The sequence below is a fragment of the Sinocyclocheilus rhinocerous genome, unplaced genomic scaffold, assembly GCF_001515625.1.
Source record: "Sinocyclocheilus rhinocerous isolate Xijiao unplaced genomic scaffold, SAMN03320098_v1.1 scaffold1622, whole genome shotgun sequence".
Classification (NCBI taxonomy): Eukaryota; Metazoa; Chordata; class Actinopteri; order Cypriniformes; family Cyprinidae; genus Sinocyclocheilus; species Sinocyclocheilus rhinocerous.
The window spans coordinates 161,375-176,560 of record NW_015654513.1 but is presented as its reverse complement, the minus strand read 5'-3'; the positions used below and the strand labels follow the sequence as shown (position 1 = coordinate 176,560).

The 15,186-nt window shown below is 36.4% G+C and overlaps 2 pseudogenes; both read left to right on the top strand.

The window, feature by feature from the left end:
* Positions 1–3,172, top strand: part of LOC107717408 (carcinoembryonic antigen-related cell adhesion molecule 20-like) — a 6,469-nt pseudogene extending 3,297 nt beyond the window's left edge.
* Positions 3,173–6,147: 2,975 nt separating this feature from the next.
* Positions 6,148–15,186, top strand: part of LOC107717407 (uncharacterized) — a 25,916-nt pseudogene continuing 16,877 nt past the window's right edge.

Here is a 15,186-nt window from a genome sequence, read left to right as displayed (position 1 = left end):
ACAGTGTTTTAAATACACTGATTTCTAGGATTTCTAGTTGTGTCCTCTTTTGGAAGGCCAAACAAAGTAGTTTCGCTTTCACAACAAAGCCTTCACGACGTGTTTAAATGAGGCGTTTTAGGAGGGCGTGGACCAGTCTTAACTTTTATAAAGAATATCTCTTTGGGTTTGAGACTTTAGTCTTTGCAACTTTAGGGATCTTATCTATTCACGAACAGCTTGTAACACTCCAAAGAGAAAGGAAAACTTGAAATTGCATCATATGACCCCTTTAAAATGTTTTTTAGACTATACACTAGTCAGCACTTGAAGGGGATCAAAACCTTTTATCAAAGTTGTCCTAAAACTAAAACCAAAATGCATTCTTGTCTTAGGACAACTTTGATGAACTTTTTTGATCCACTTCAAATGTCTTCTATCAACTATTAAAATCCATTAAAATAAATAGTATATGTTACAAATTATGACAATTTAAATAGAAACTGAAATAAACATATTTAACATAAACATATAACTCATTTGTAAGTCGCTTTGGATAAAAGCGTCTGCTAAATGACTAAATGTAAATGTAAATTTCCATGAGGTGCACATATTCAAACATAAATAAAAATGTATTCAATTGTTGATGGACCTTCTGTACCTTCTGTACCACCTGCCTCTCCTGACTGTGTAGTCAGACCTCAAATGTGAATTCTGAAGCTTGCTGTGTTTTTATAAACTTAGTTGCTAAGTTGCTAAATAAGTATAATAATGGTTATTTTTTTATGTAACAAATTCTTGCTGTTTTTACAAGTGGAATTAAATTCAGTATTTACTAAATGTGAAAGATTCATTTTCAGATTCAGTGTCTTTGTTTTGTCTCTCTCTCTCTCACACACACACACACACTCAGGTTTGCTATCCTTGTGGGGACTCTCCATAGGTGTAATGTTTTTTCTACTGTACAGACCGTATATTCTATTGCCCTACACCAACCCTACACCTAAACCTACCCCTTACAGGAAACTTTGTGCATTTTTAGATTTTCAAAAAAGTTCATTCTGTGTGATTTATTAGCTTGTTTACCCGTGGGGACCTCAATTTAGGTCCCCACCGTGACACGAGTCCCCATGAGTCTGTGTGTATTCAGGTTTAAGTCCCCACCACAATAGAAAAACAGGTACACACACACACACACACACAGAAAGAATAACTAATGTCAGGCTTATTGGTCCAGAAAAATCATTAATAGAGGGAGAATAATCTGCTAACATTAGCTCTGAGGGAACTGGCAGCATCTCCTCTGTACAGTGGATGAAAGATAACAGTCCTCTGTCTCCTAGCAACAGCATCATCTTCTCATCTGATAACAGATCAGTGTCCATCAGTACAGTGCAGAGATCAGACAGTGGAGAATATCAGTGTACATATAGAAACCCTGTCAACTCAACTGTGAGTGTTAAACATTCAAACATCAAGACGAATTGAGCTCAGACCTGATGAAAAACAGACATTCTTCAGTGCTCCGTTTGTTCCTCTAACAGTGAGTCTCTTGTCTGTGTTCTAGATGGACCAGAAGATGTTTCTATTAAGGGTCAGGATGTGGTGGATTTAGGGGTTCGTGTGTCACTCTCTTGTTCTGCAAATTCTGAACCTTCTGCTTCATTCAGCTGGAAGTTTAATGGAAGAGACACTGATGTGACCACAGACACATTCACCATAGATCAGACTGACTTCACACACAGTGGAGATTATGAATGCACAGTAGTGATGCGCGGATGGCGGTTATATCCGCGGGCGCTGCGGATAATCCGCGGATCGGGTGGGTCGGGTAATAAAAAAATGCATTCTGATTATTTGCGGGTGGGTCGCGGGTGGATAAAATAAATCATTAATGATGCAAGTATTAACTACATTTTCTAAATTATGAACGTGTTTTAAATAGGCTACAGAAATTGAATAAACTGTAAATTAACATTAAAAGTTATTCAACAAAACATTATTTAGTCAAGAGCAGTAAGGGATTTTCTCTGTCTTTTGTTGTTTGATTAACATTAATAAAAGACCGCACAGCTTTATTAGCCTGCTGTCACAAGACCTATTTCACGGATCCAATACTGATACTCATGCGTTTTATTTTGCAACTGTTTACATTAACTTAAAGGGGTCATATGATGCTTTTTTAAAGATCATTATTTTGTGTATTTGGTGTAAGCAGTACGTGCTTTGGATGTGACTGTGAGCGCACGCGCCTCTGGAGAGCGCGAGTACCGAATGGCTTAAAAAGACGTGAAAATAATACATTTTTGTGACGATGCAACAATGACCGATCAGGCTATTGACAATTCTGTCAACTGTCCCGAAACGCGAGCTAAAGTCTTCTAGCGCAGTGTGCAGCAGCTCTAGATGCGTCGATGTGAAGCGAAAGTCAAAGAGAGAAGACGCGGTACAGCTGAATCACTTACGCTGTTTTCATCTGATGGTTTGTGTGGATTTATTTACTCATCTAACCTACACGCTATATTGAATAAAGGTTTTGCAGTAATTTCCCTCATTTTAAAGTCGAAAGCTGCGGGAATGAGTAATGCGATGTATGCGCAATCCCGCAACGAAATTCAGGATCTGATTAAACATAATTCTATTATACAGAGAATTGTGAAATAGATTTTCATGACTTTTCAAAAACTTTTTGAATTTATTTATTTTTTACAAAACTTTCTAGGCCTGGAAATTGCTGTTCAATGACTTTTCCAGGTTTTTCATGACCGTACGAACCCCAATGTGATGATCGGGTGCGGTTATCTAAATCAGACAAAAATACAGGTGCGGGCGGTTGGCGGGTGGATAATTTATTTGAAGCTGCGGATTCGGGTGACGTTTTAGCTCATCCGCGCATCACTAATGCACAGCCAGGAATAATGTCACAAAGAGAAGCGCCTCACAAAAACACGCTTTACTAGTTAAAGGTAAGAATAGTTAAAACTAACATGAAATGAGTTCTCAACTTTTGATACTTCATGCTTTCAACTTAATTTACTAAAACAATGTACTGTAATATACTGTTGTTTCCTGTGTCTTTGTCATAGTAGGTGGAGGAGGAGGGCTGACATCAGGGGCGATAGCTGGGATTGTCATTGGGGTTTTAGTGGCAGTGATTGTCTATTTAACCAAAACTAAGATGTGCGTAATCTGAATCCTCACAGATTTAACATCAATATCCATCAATAAGTGAGAGTAAGAGTCACAGCTTTTATCAGGGTCCAACAGGTCTTTGTCATGATCCATGTGACCTTTTAGTCCTGAATGATGAAAATCTTTTTCATACATGAGACTGCTGCAAATCAAAGTTTCTGAATTGTGTCAGGTTATGATGACTTTTGCTTAAAATGTGTAAAATATGTTTGTGATATTTCATACATACATTAATAACAAAATTACCATAATCTCAGTGGAAACTATGACTGCCTATTTGTGACATTTAGTTGTAACACAATATCTATCTTTACACTACAGTCCAGAACTAAACCAACGACATATGATACCAGCAAGTGGAGGTATGTTTACTATTTATTTATAATTACATGAATAAGATCTGATTGAACAACACAACTGACATCACCAGTTAAAACAAGACTGATCATGATCATGGCCATCCATAGATTTTAAAACTGAGTGTTTCTTTCCTTAAACAGCAGCACAAAAGAGATTCAGTTTTTGTTACCTTTTGTTTCTCTGGATAACTGATCTAAAACTGTAAATCTGATGTCAAATGACCCTTTTAACAGTAAAGTCTTGATCTTTTGTCTCATAGAGGTAATTAAAGAGTTTATGACTTTTAGACTTTAATCTTCAACATACTGCACAAAGACATGCTTTGAAGTTTAAAGATTGAATTTGAGCTATGGATATTGACAGATATCCAATCATTAAGATATTTAGAGCCATTGCCATAGATAAATCATTTTTTGTTTTACCATTTAAATATTACTTTCAACTCAAGTGATCATCGTGTCTGACTCTGTAATTTAATAAAAAACAAATTACTACTTGTAGGACTATGAAGAAATAAATGATTTCCAGAAGACAAATGGAGAGGGATCAATTTCAGGGAATACGAGTGAATCTAGTCTGTATGTGAATCTCTATGAAAATGTAAAAAATGGATTTTCAAACAGGCAGAGGGCTCCTACTCCTCCTCAGGTGAGCAGTTTCATAATATTAAATCCAGTTCATCCCACTGTAGAGCATCATATGTGTGTTTTGGCTGCATCACAAAATAAGTGCTATTTATTCTGTTTTGTAGTTTTGCAGTAAAACAAACAGAAAGTCATTTGGTTGGTTTTGTTTAATACATCTTTGTGTAACGTTTCCATTTAGGCATCAAACCCTCCTCCTGTGCACAGGTGACGGAGTGAAGACACCGAAACACTGAAATCTGCATATTCCTGCATATTGCACTTTTCACACATATTTTGTGATATTTCTGTGCTTTATCTACAGATCTGGTAATAACATATTTATGTGCAGGTCCACATGGGATCAGAGCACACAGAGTCAGTAGAAAGCAGATTTAACACCCTATCCATGTTAATTTATTCAATATTTTGGCGTAATTATGCTGTGAATTACACTTAGCTCTGTTTAAAACACTTGGACCATTATTTAATACATTCTGCAGATTTTCTCCTGAAATCATTGCAAAAACTGAGACAAACATCCACAGATTCCAACTGGTCCTGCTGATGTATAAAATATGATCTGTAATATCTGAGCAGTCCATTCACTTTACTCTAAATGTTTTCAATATTTTTACTGTAACTTTTCATTTTGTTCTCTATCGCAAATGTGTTTCAGCCAAAGGGTGTTTTTATATTTATAGGCTTACGTTTAGCTGCTATTGATCACATACAGTCTCTCAGAAATCATAAGGCACATCCTCATTCTTTCTTTCCTGAACTGGGCAAATAAAAGAAGATAAAACTGTGATAATGGGTAATACAAAACAAAGGCCACATTCATGACTAAATTCACCTTTAGACCTGAACACCATGTCACTCAGGGAAAAGAAATGAGGAAGTGATATTTTGTTCTTCTAATCATAAAACTGACTTTTGGTGAACAAATTTATATTACTGATATTTCTATGGAAATTATATGATCTGATTACTTAACTATATTGTTCATTTTCTTTACCAACGAATGTGATTGCTACTGCTGTTATTTTCTTAAAAATGTATGTAAACTCCAGAGACAGATGACGTTACTGGTTCTGTTTTCAGTTGTTTTGTGTATTGTGGTGTGACATTGCTAAGTAATTGCAAAAACTCGCATCTTGCATCATAATTCTATAAACCATCAAATGATTAGCCATATAGAGAGCAACATGGATATGATAAATGTAAAACACTTCTTGTGTCTTTTTAATGTTCAGTATGCAGTGCAGTCTACAGCACAGCAGTTAGTCATAGCACTCAAATGTACATGAATTTGCAGAAAGACTATGTACTGTATATGCATATTCAGGATGTATTTACATTATGAAAAGAAAACATAACAAGCATACATAATAGTGAAATAACAACCAATATTTTTTATTTTTATTTTATGTTCCCTCACCATGTAAAAATGGTAATAAATCAACAAAATCATATCTGTATTTAACTAGTTATTTAAGTATTTATTATTGACTTAATCAAAGGCAAGTCATGACTCGTGTTAAAGGAGTAGTTCACTTTCAGAATGGAAATTCTGTCATCATTTACTCACCCCCCACTTGTTCCAAACCTGTATGAGTTTCTTTCTTCTGTTGGACACAGAAGAAGATATTTTGAAAAATTTTGGGATCTGAACCATTGACTTCTATAGTATTTTTATTCCCTACTATGGAAGTCAATGGTGCTCATCAACTGTTCGGATCCCAACATTTTTTCAAAATATCTCTCTTGTGTTCAACAGAAGAAAGAAACTCATACAGGTTTGGAACAAGTGGGGGGTGAGTAAACGGTGACAGAATTTTCATTCTGAATGTGAACTACTCCTTTAACATCTAGCGCTAGGTGGCGCATTGAGATCAATGCCGTTTATAACTGCTGTTTATCATTTCCTGAAAGTGCATTTTCACAGTTCAGGTGATTTGAGCTGCAGCTCCTGACAGATGAGAGCTCGATCATGATGGCTTATAATCGTTTGTACTGGATGCTGTGGATGCTGTCGTGTTTTGGTTGAGCCTTTAGAAAAAAAAGAAAATAATCTTGTGTGCTGTTTCTATATAAAAAACTACAAAGGTTGTTGTTAATTGTTAATGTCAGATATTTTAAGTGCAGAAAGGACATGTCTGGCTTTTACTGCAATTGTTGTTTATAATTGGAGTAACTGCAGGAAAAAAAAACAAATGTTTGATTTGTATTTCGATTCGTTTTCTTCACTTATTGATTGATTGATTAATTGATTTATTGACATAGGACAATATTTTGCTGAAGATCTGCATTTTCCTGAGCCGGCTAATGGAGCAGTAGGAGGAAGTGTGGTGCTCGCCCCTGATAACCCGCCCTCTTCAATTGATTTAAAGGGGTCATATGATGCGATTTCATTTTTTCCTTTCTCTTTAGAGTGTTACAAGCTCTTGGTGCATAAAGAAGATGAAGATCTGTAAAGTTGCAAAGACTAAAGTCTCAAATCCAAAGAGATATTCTTTATAAAAGTTAAGAGTTAGCCGTTTTGTAAAAATCGACGCGTTTCAAAAAGGCGGGGCATAGAGGAGAAACAATAATGTACAGTATGTGGAAAATAATGTGTTTTTTTAACTTTAAACCGCATAAACACATTTCATTACACCAAATACACAAAATAATGTTCTTTTTAGCAGCATCATATGACCCCTTTAATACAGTGGCACTTTGGAAGAACTATTATATTGTCAGCACAGTCTGATTCAACTATAATAGCCTCAGCATACAGACAGAGTCAGTTTTGACAGAAACACTCTCACTCTGGAGCTCCAGAACCTGAGACTGGATGATTCTGGAATATACAGTCTGACTGTATTAACTAGTGCTGGACATCAACTTAGCGGAGAAACTTCACTACAAGTGTTAGGTGAGTGTGCTTTAGCACATTTACCATAGGTTATATAATAGACCGAGATGATGACATAAAATGGGTATTTCGTAAGTACACGGGGTAAACACCCATTATTATAGGGTTTAATATAAATTGTGTATGCTATAGTGAAAAAGAAAACAACATTTTATTTATCTTTATGTTGTCTATCCTCTCTGCTACATTTTACTTGGATTTATCTTTTTTTCCCCAGTTGATTAGATGGCAAAACACAAATAAATATTATTTAGTAAGAAATGGAGTTTCTTTGTAAACACAAAATAACTTAGGCTATGTTTATGGGTCTGCTCCCTCACCACCAGACTTAATGGACATGCCATGGATCCCAATTAAAAACATTGTAGCACTTTACATTAAGGTTCCCTTTGTAAAGGGTTTATAAAGGAGTTCATAAATGACTATTAACTCACATATTCGCAGGAATGTTCACTTTACATTAAGGTTCACTTTCACAGGTTATTAACATTGTTATTACAATAAGTTTCCCAACTAATATATAAAACTAATCAGTTTTTAGTTTTCAGTTTTCAGTGTTGGGAAGGTTAATTTGGAAATGTAATAGGTTATAGATTACAAGTTACCATATTTAAAATGTAATAGTAGTGTAACTTTTTCAATTACTTTATTAAAGTAATGTAACTGATTACTTTTGATTACTTTTTGATTACTTGGTTTCAAATTTCTAATGAATGTTTATTTGCAACTGTTAATCATTTTCAAACATTTATAACATGCAGGGTTAACCTTACAGTAGTGCTTGACACTGATTACTGTCAGACTTTCAAAATTCTTCATCACTTGAATTAAGATGATCAAATTTGAACAAATCCACCACAAAATCAGACTTTAGTACCACCTTTTACGTTGAGATTGATCTGAAGTTCAATGCAGATTTAAAATCATAAGAAATAGTTTACTGATACTGTTTTTGAAACCAAATCTTTGCATCACTTTTGCAACACTGCATCTAACAATGGTTTGGAAAAAAAATAGTTAATTAAAAAATAATAATAAATAAAAGCATATACATCAACTCAAGTACGGTTATCTAACAAGCATGTGTCCTATTCTGTGTACTAAACTCCTGAATTGATTCAAGTGTACTGACCTACTTTTGATTTATTCGTCCAAGATGTGGCATATTCCGTCCGCGTTAGGCTATAGGACTTCCGTTTTTATGACTGGATTCTACGAACCAGTCTGTGTTTTCCGCATCGCGGAAATTGTAGGGCCGTATGTCTCAGAGTAGTCAGTGCAATTTGGGAAAGAAATCAATTAAATCTGTATGTGGATGTGTGTAAATATTCAAATGTAATCCCCTTTGTAATCGTTAAAATTGTCATAAGTAGGCTAACTGTAATTTAATTACACATTTTTTCTGAGTAACTGTAACTGATTACAGTAACTTTAATTACGTAACGCCGTTACATGTAACTAGTTACTCCCCAACACTGGCTGTAGAGAGACATCATGAACATTTGCAGAGTATCATGGGTAAGATACAGAGTAGCTTATGGTAAGCAACATAGTTAAAAGAATGACATGAGTCATGAAATATAAATGAGAAAACCACAAATACAACACCCTTCTTCAATTTCGCTATAATGATGTTTCTGGTGCATCATGAAACAAATCAGGAATCTGGTTTTGAGTGAAATAAGTATGAACAAATATATTTATTAAGCATTTATAACACGTGAGTTAAAAAATGGCTCACTATTTGGCAGGTATTGCGTTAAAATCACCCTTTTTATTCATGTAGTTACAACTGTTTATCAACGATTTATAATGCATTTGTAAATGATTTATTAGTCATTTATAAACACCTTTATAAACCCTTAACAAAGGGAACCTTTATGTAAAGTGTAAATAAAAACATAGGCTCTGTACAGGCTTGGCTTTTGTGGAGACTAATGTACTAAAATAAGCTAGTGAAATATCAACCCCCTTGTGATGACATTTTATGTGCCCTTATTATGAAAAAATGCTAAATCAGCTAAAAAAATCTGCTAAATCTAGTTTATATTTAAATCGATTGATAGGCACAAGTGTCTGTTAGTGTTAAGCTAGGACATAAAAATTTGATTAACCTAGATTTAAAAACAATTGAAAACTATAAGAAGTCCGTACCAATATAGTGAAACAAACTCGTGTAGGCTACATGTTCCTGCATACAAGTTTGACTATATTTATTAGGTCCAAAATGTCTTCACCAGGGGCACCTTTAGATAACCAGAAGCCCCTGGGTTACAGTATTTCTGTCAGCCCTTTATCCCGAATACAAGTCACTAGGCCATTAGTCAATAAATAGAAAATTTGTTTTTATATGAAATAATTAAAATTACATAACTTTAGAAACTTTTCGTCTTTGTCTTTCTAGCTGAAAAGTCCTTGATAACGTCAGTAAAATCCTGCTTTTGGAGAATGTCACTCTCGATAGATTTTTTAACAGATTTTTTTAACAAGATAGATTGCTTGTTTGTTTGTTTTTAAACAAGGCCAGTGGTGAAATATTCAGTCTATATGAGTTGTAATAGGATCTATCAAGTGTAACCATAGTGACAGCGACTAAAATAATATCGGCAATGGCTACGTAAATAAAAATATAAACTCTTATCGCGTTTGAAATGACAAAAGTCATAGCGCAAATTCATCCGTCAAATTAACAGTCAGCAGCAGCAGAGTATTTGAGTCACATGCCGAGCACAAAACTCACAGAAACAGCTCCGGTGGAAGGCAGTGACTTGATCTAAAACTTTCAGATGACACACAGATTATTTCTATGCCTTTGTAAATTACCAAACCTGTGTTCAGCAAAGTGTCCTTGTGCTGTATGACGTTACAGAAAAGTCTTGGTTCCACTGACACAGTTCAAGGATTCTGCGAAAATGCTGTTGTGAGTCCTGAAAATTTAGGGGTGTGAGTTTAGTTATAGAAAGCGGTTGTAAAATAATTCATTATTAAAGAAATATTATTTGACTTTATTTGAAATTTATTATTTGAATTAATTGACTTTATGTATAAAATAGCTACACTAGTTATAGCAAATAGATTAATAAATGAATGAATTTATTTATTTAAACTACAGAAAAACAAGTGTCAGATTTTATTTTGTAAGGGAAGAAAAATGTATGTCTGGCTTTTACTGCATATGCACATTGTTGTTGTTACTACCACTAAACAAAATGAAATAAAGTAGGTGGAGTAGTTAATTATTTAATGGCAGAAAAACTATGTAAGTATCCAATTTACTGCAACCGGTCAGTTTTCATTCTTTTTTTTTTTTGTGTGTGTGACAATTTTTAGGTGAAGATCTGCAGTTTTCTGAGCCGGCTAATGGAGCAGTAGGAGGAAGTGTGGTGCTCGCTCCTGATAACCCGCCCTCCACATCAATTGATACAATTCAATGGCATTTTGGAACAAATATTATATTGACAGCACTTTCTGATTCAACTATAATAGCCTCAGCATACAGAGACAGAGTCAGTTTTGACAAAAACACTCTCGCTCTGGAGCTCCAGAACCTGAGACTGGAGGATTCTGGAATATACAGACTGACTGTAGTAACTAGTGCTGGGCATCAATTTAGCGGAGAAACTTCACTACAAGTGTTCGGTGAGTGTGTTGCTAAAAATTGGTTTAGTACTGACCACATAGTATACAGGCCTAATAGGTGATATAAAGTGGGTATTTAATAAGTATGTGAAAAAAAATTATTTAAAAAGCAACATACCTTTATAGCATATAATCATGGATGCGTGAAAAAAAGACATTATAATAGATATAAAAGAAACAGTTTCAAATTCCTGTTAGTGTTGGATATCACTTTTTTTTTATTGTTTTGCCCTTGTCCCACACTTTCAAGCTTTTACCAACTATGAAAATCCATGAAAATATTATTACATCTTAGAACTGAAGATTTAAATGGAGACTGAAATAAATATATAATTGCTATTGTGTTAATTGTAAAAAAAACAACAACATTTATTTCATTGTTGATGCGCCTACATGATTATGGATTATGTTGCCCTCTGGGCCGCTAATTGTCTCTGGTCCCAGTGGGCAAGTCCACAATACATTCCTGACACGCATACCTCAAGTGTGATTTTAAAATCTTTCTTATCTATTTTTTTCACAAGCAGAAGCTCAAGATCTGTTTTTTTCCTTTCTTCTCACAACTGGGATTTGGGTCCTAACTAAATTCAGTGCTCACTAAATGTGAAAGATTCATTTTGTTCTTTGTCTCTCACTTACACAGAAATTATAACTAATGTCAGGCTTATTGGTCCAGAAGAATCATTAATAGAGGGAGAATCATCTGCTAACATCAGCTCTGAGGGAACTGGCAGCATCTCCTCTGTGCAGTGGATGAAAGATAACAGTCCTCTGTCTCCTAGCAACAGCATCATCTTCTCATCTGATAACAGATCAGTGTCCATCAGTCCAGTGCAGAGATCAGACAGAGGAGAATATCAGTGTACATATAGAAACCCTGTCAGCTCTGAGACGGCAAAACTCTGTCTGATCATCAACTGTGAGTGTTAAACATTCAAACATCAAGACGATTTGAGCTCATGATGAAAAACAGACATTCTTCAGTGCTCCGTTTGTTCCTCTAACAGTGAGTCTCTTGTCTGTGTTCTAGATGGACCAGAAGATGTTTCTATTAAGGGTCAGGTTGTGGTGGATTTAGGGGTTCGTGTGACACTCTCTTGTTCTGCAAATTCTGAACCTTCTGCTTCATTCAGCTGGAAGTTTAATGGAAGAGACACTGATGTGACCACAGACACATTCACCATAGATCAGACTGACTTCACACACAGTGGAGATTATGAATGCACAGCCTGGAATAGTGTCACAAAGAGAAGCGCCTCACAAAAACACGCTTTACTAGTTAAAGGTAAGTGCTGTAGCAGCTAAAACTAACCTGAAATGAGTTAAGTTTTGATAACTAGTGCTTTAACTTACATCTACAACTCTATTTTCAAAATATACAATAAATAAATAAATAAGTAAATACATAAATAACTCTCTACTGTTCTATACACCTCTATTGTAGCTTCTGCTCTTATTTTGTTTTAGAAATGTTGTGTTTCTTTAAATGTCTGTTACTGTTCTTGTATGTTTACCATAGTAGGTGGAGGCGGAGGCGGAAGATATCCCAGATAGCAAGTAACCAAATGCTAAATCAACAAAAAATGGAATGGAATTAATGTCTCAAGACCATGTTGTTTCAGTGCCACTTTTGCACCTTCATTTAAGGGTGAAATTTCAACAAAAAAAATCAATTAAGTCATTCAATCAATATTACACCGTTGCTACAATCAATGCTACAATGTTACATGTTGATTTACAAGACTGTTGTTGAATCAGTGATAAAATGTGATGTTGGTTCAGTATTTTTTGGCACCCTCATTTAATGTTGAAACAAGGCTCAAATTTTAACAAAAAAAGCTATAGTAATGTCACTTAATCAATGCTATACTGCAGTGTATTCTTAATTCTACATTGTTTAAACAGCATTGAAAATACAGTTGTAATAAAATGTAATGTCAACATTATTAAACCTGATGTACACAGTTAATATTAACTCATCATTAACAACTATGCTTCATCAATTCCTGACCATTACAAAGATTCTATTAATACAGTTAAACACAGCATAGAAAAAGAAAAAGTTATATGAAAAAGATTTAAAAAAAAAACCTTTCCAGTAGTTAAAGGTGGGGTAAGCGATTTCTGGTAGCCAATGTAGACATTTGAAATCACCAAAACAAACACGCCCCTACCCCAAAAGGGTCTCGCCCCTATTTTGATAGCTCCGCCCCACATATACGTACGCAACCCAGGCAATGATTAGTTCTGTGAAACAAAGCAAAACCAATGTTACACTGTGTCTACACCGGACGCAAGTGGCGCGCTTCCACATCATGAGTAGACACGCCCCTTACTGCTGATTGGCTACAAGTTTGTTTTGCTATTCGGCCCGAATCAGTTTTCTAAAGCGTTTTTGAAAAATCGCTTACCCCACCTTTAAGTGACTTTCATTTTACTCACACACATATAAATCTGTCATGTATACTTCTGCGGCCCCTGCGCCTTGTCCGAAATGCCTTAGCAACGGAAAGCTCTACAGCGGTACCGGACCACTGTCAGGAAGTTCAGGGCCAGGAGGAGGCCCCTCAGACATGGGCCCCGGCCCCCAGCGACTCCTGGAGGACCCATTAGGTGCCAACAGCACCCCCACAGTGCCTCTGCCGCGGGGCTGCACTCACGTGCGCATTTGCCAGGAGTGCCGGCGTATCCAGAGTCTCCGCACAACGTCCTGCACACGTATCCCCCCCTCCTCGGCCCCTCTGCCGAGATTGAGGTCTCTGCAGAGCAAAAGTGGGCGTTTCTGAATTTGTGGGTGTTTTCACAATGCAGGGTGTTTCTCAATCATGCAATCAAAATGATCCCCCCCAAAACAAACACGCCCCTACCCCTATTTTGATAGCTCCGCCCCACACATACGCGACCGACCCAGGCAATGATTAGTTCTGTGAAACAAAGCAAAACCAATGTTACACTGTGTCTACACCGGACGCAAGTGGCGCGCTCGACAAAATACTATAGAACTCATAATCAGTGATGCTGTCTACACCATAGATATATATATACATATCCATGGTCTACACTGGATGCGGCGCGCCACGACACGACAAATCCCAGACAGAAAACTGCTGCTGCGTTCTATTTATGACGTATTGACACAAATTTCAAATGATTTTCAACGGTCGCTTTGTCGCGTCCAGTGTACTAGACAGACAGCTTTTGCGGCGCAGACACGGTGTTACTCACCTATTGAGAAGAAACAAACCAACCTCGGCGTCCGATCGCAGGCCTTCCGCTCCTTGAAGTGACCCCCCTTACCTACCCCCACCCCTAAACCTACCGTACCGTCACTATGACGTCAGCCAATCAGGAAACATGGTCTAAAAACGCCCCGATCTGGTAACTCCCATTACTTTCCTGCAGAGACCTATACTTGCCTCTGCCTCGCCTGGCCCCGCCCCCTCCACACTCATCCTCCAATACAGACAGCGAAGGCGGCGGCCAGCCGAGCCCAGTGGCGGACTGGCCATCTGGAGCACTGGGAGTTTTCGTGGGAATGTGGGCCGGTGTTCTGACAAATAACGATACCTGGCTATTGCGTAAATATAAAGAATGAATTAAATGTACGTAGCCTATATCCCTCCATCGGTCCAGACGAATGACCCGCACGGCCCACTTGACTTGAGTCAAACATTCTAATTAATTCAGTGTGCTCTTGCTCAGTGCAGCGACTCAAAAGTCAAAATGTTTTAGCCAATCAAATCGAAGAAGGCGGGATTTACTGTTCACAGAAGCTGATCTGAGCGGCATTTGAATGCGCCCTGAGGTAAGATGTAAACAGCTAAACATGATGAGACAATTCAGCAATATTTACAAACTGTTTACAAAGAAAAAAAATGTTAAATTACAGACATTAATTTTCAGGGATGCAAACTATAGGCTACTACTGGCCTTTTCGAATTTCTCAGATTTTAATGCCACTTACATTATTTGCCACAATGTAGCTATAAACATTAATGTAGCCGTTTTTATCAGACATAAGATAAGACAGTTAATGTTTGTATATTGTTATATTTCTTCTGTAATTTCACGTGTCTAAGAAAATGTTTTTAAAAAACTGTAAAAATATAGTTCTCAAATTTGCTCTAGAACAGGGTTCCTCAATTAGTTTTCGCCGAGGGCCGAGTTCTGCCAACAATACCAAGCCAAGGGCCACTGACCTATATATAATTGTTGTTATTATTATTATTACAATTATTATATTATTGTTGCTTTTGTTAAAATAATCACAAGATTGTCACAAGATGAATATTCAGATTTCCCCCCCAGTAGTCTGTTTTATTTAAACAATTATGAACATTTTTGCATTTAGATACAGAAGAACTTTGCCTGTTGAATATTAAAAACAAATGAACAAACAAAAAATCTGGATCTCCATGTCTGCCATGCAAATCAACTGTTCCTGCTCATTCCCAGACTGGATCTCTTCTCTCC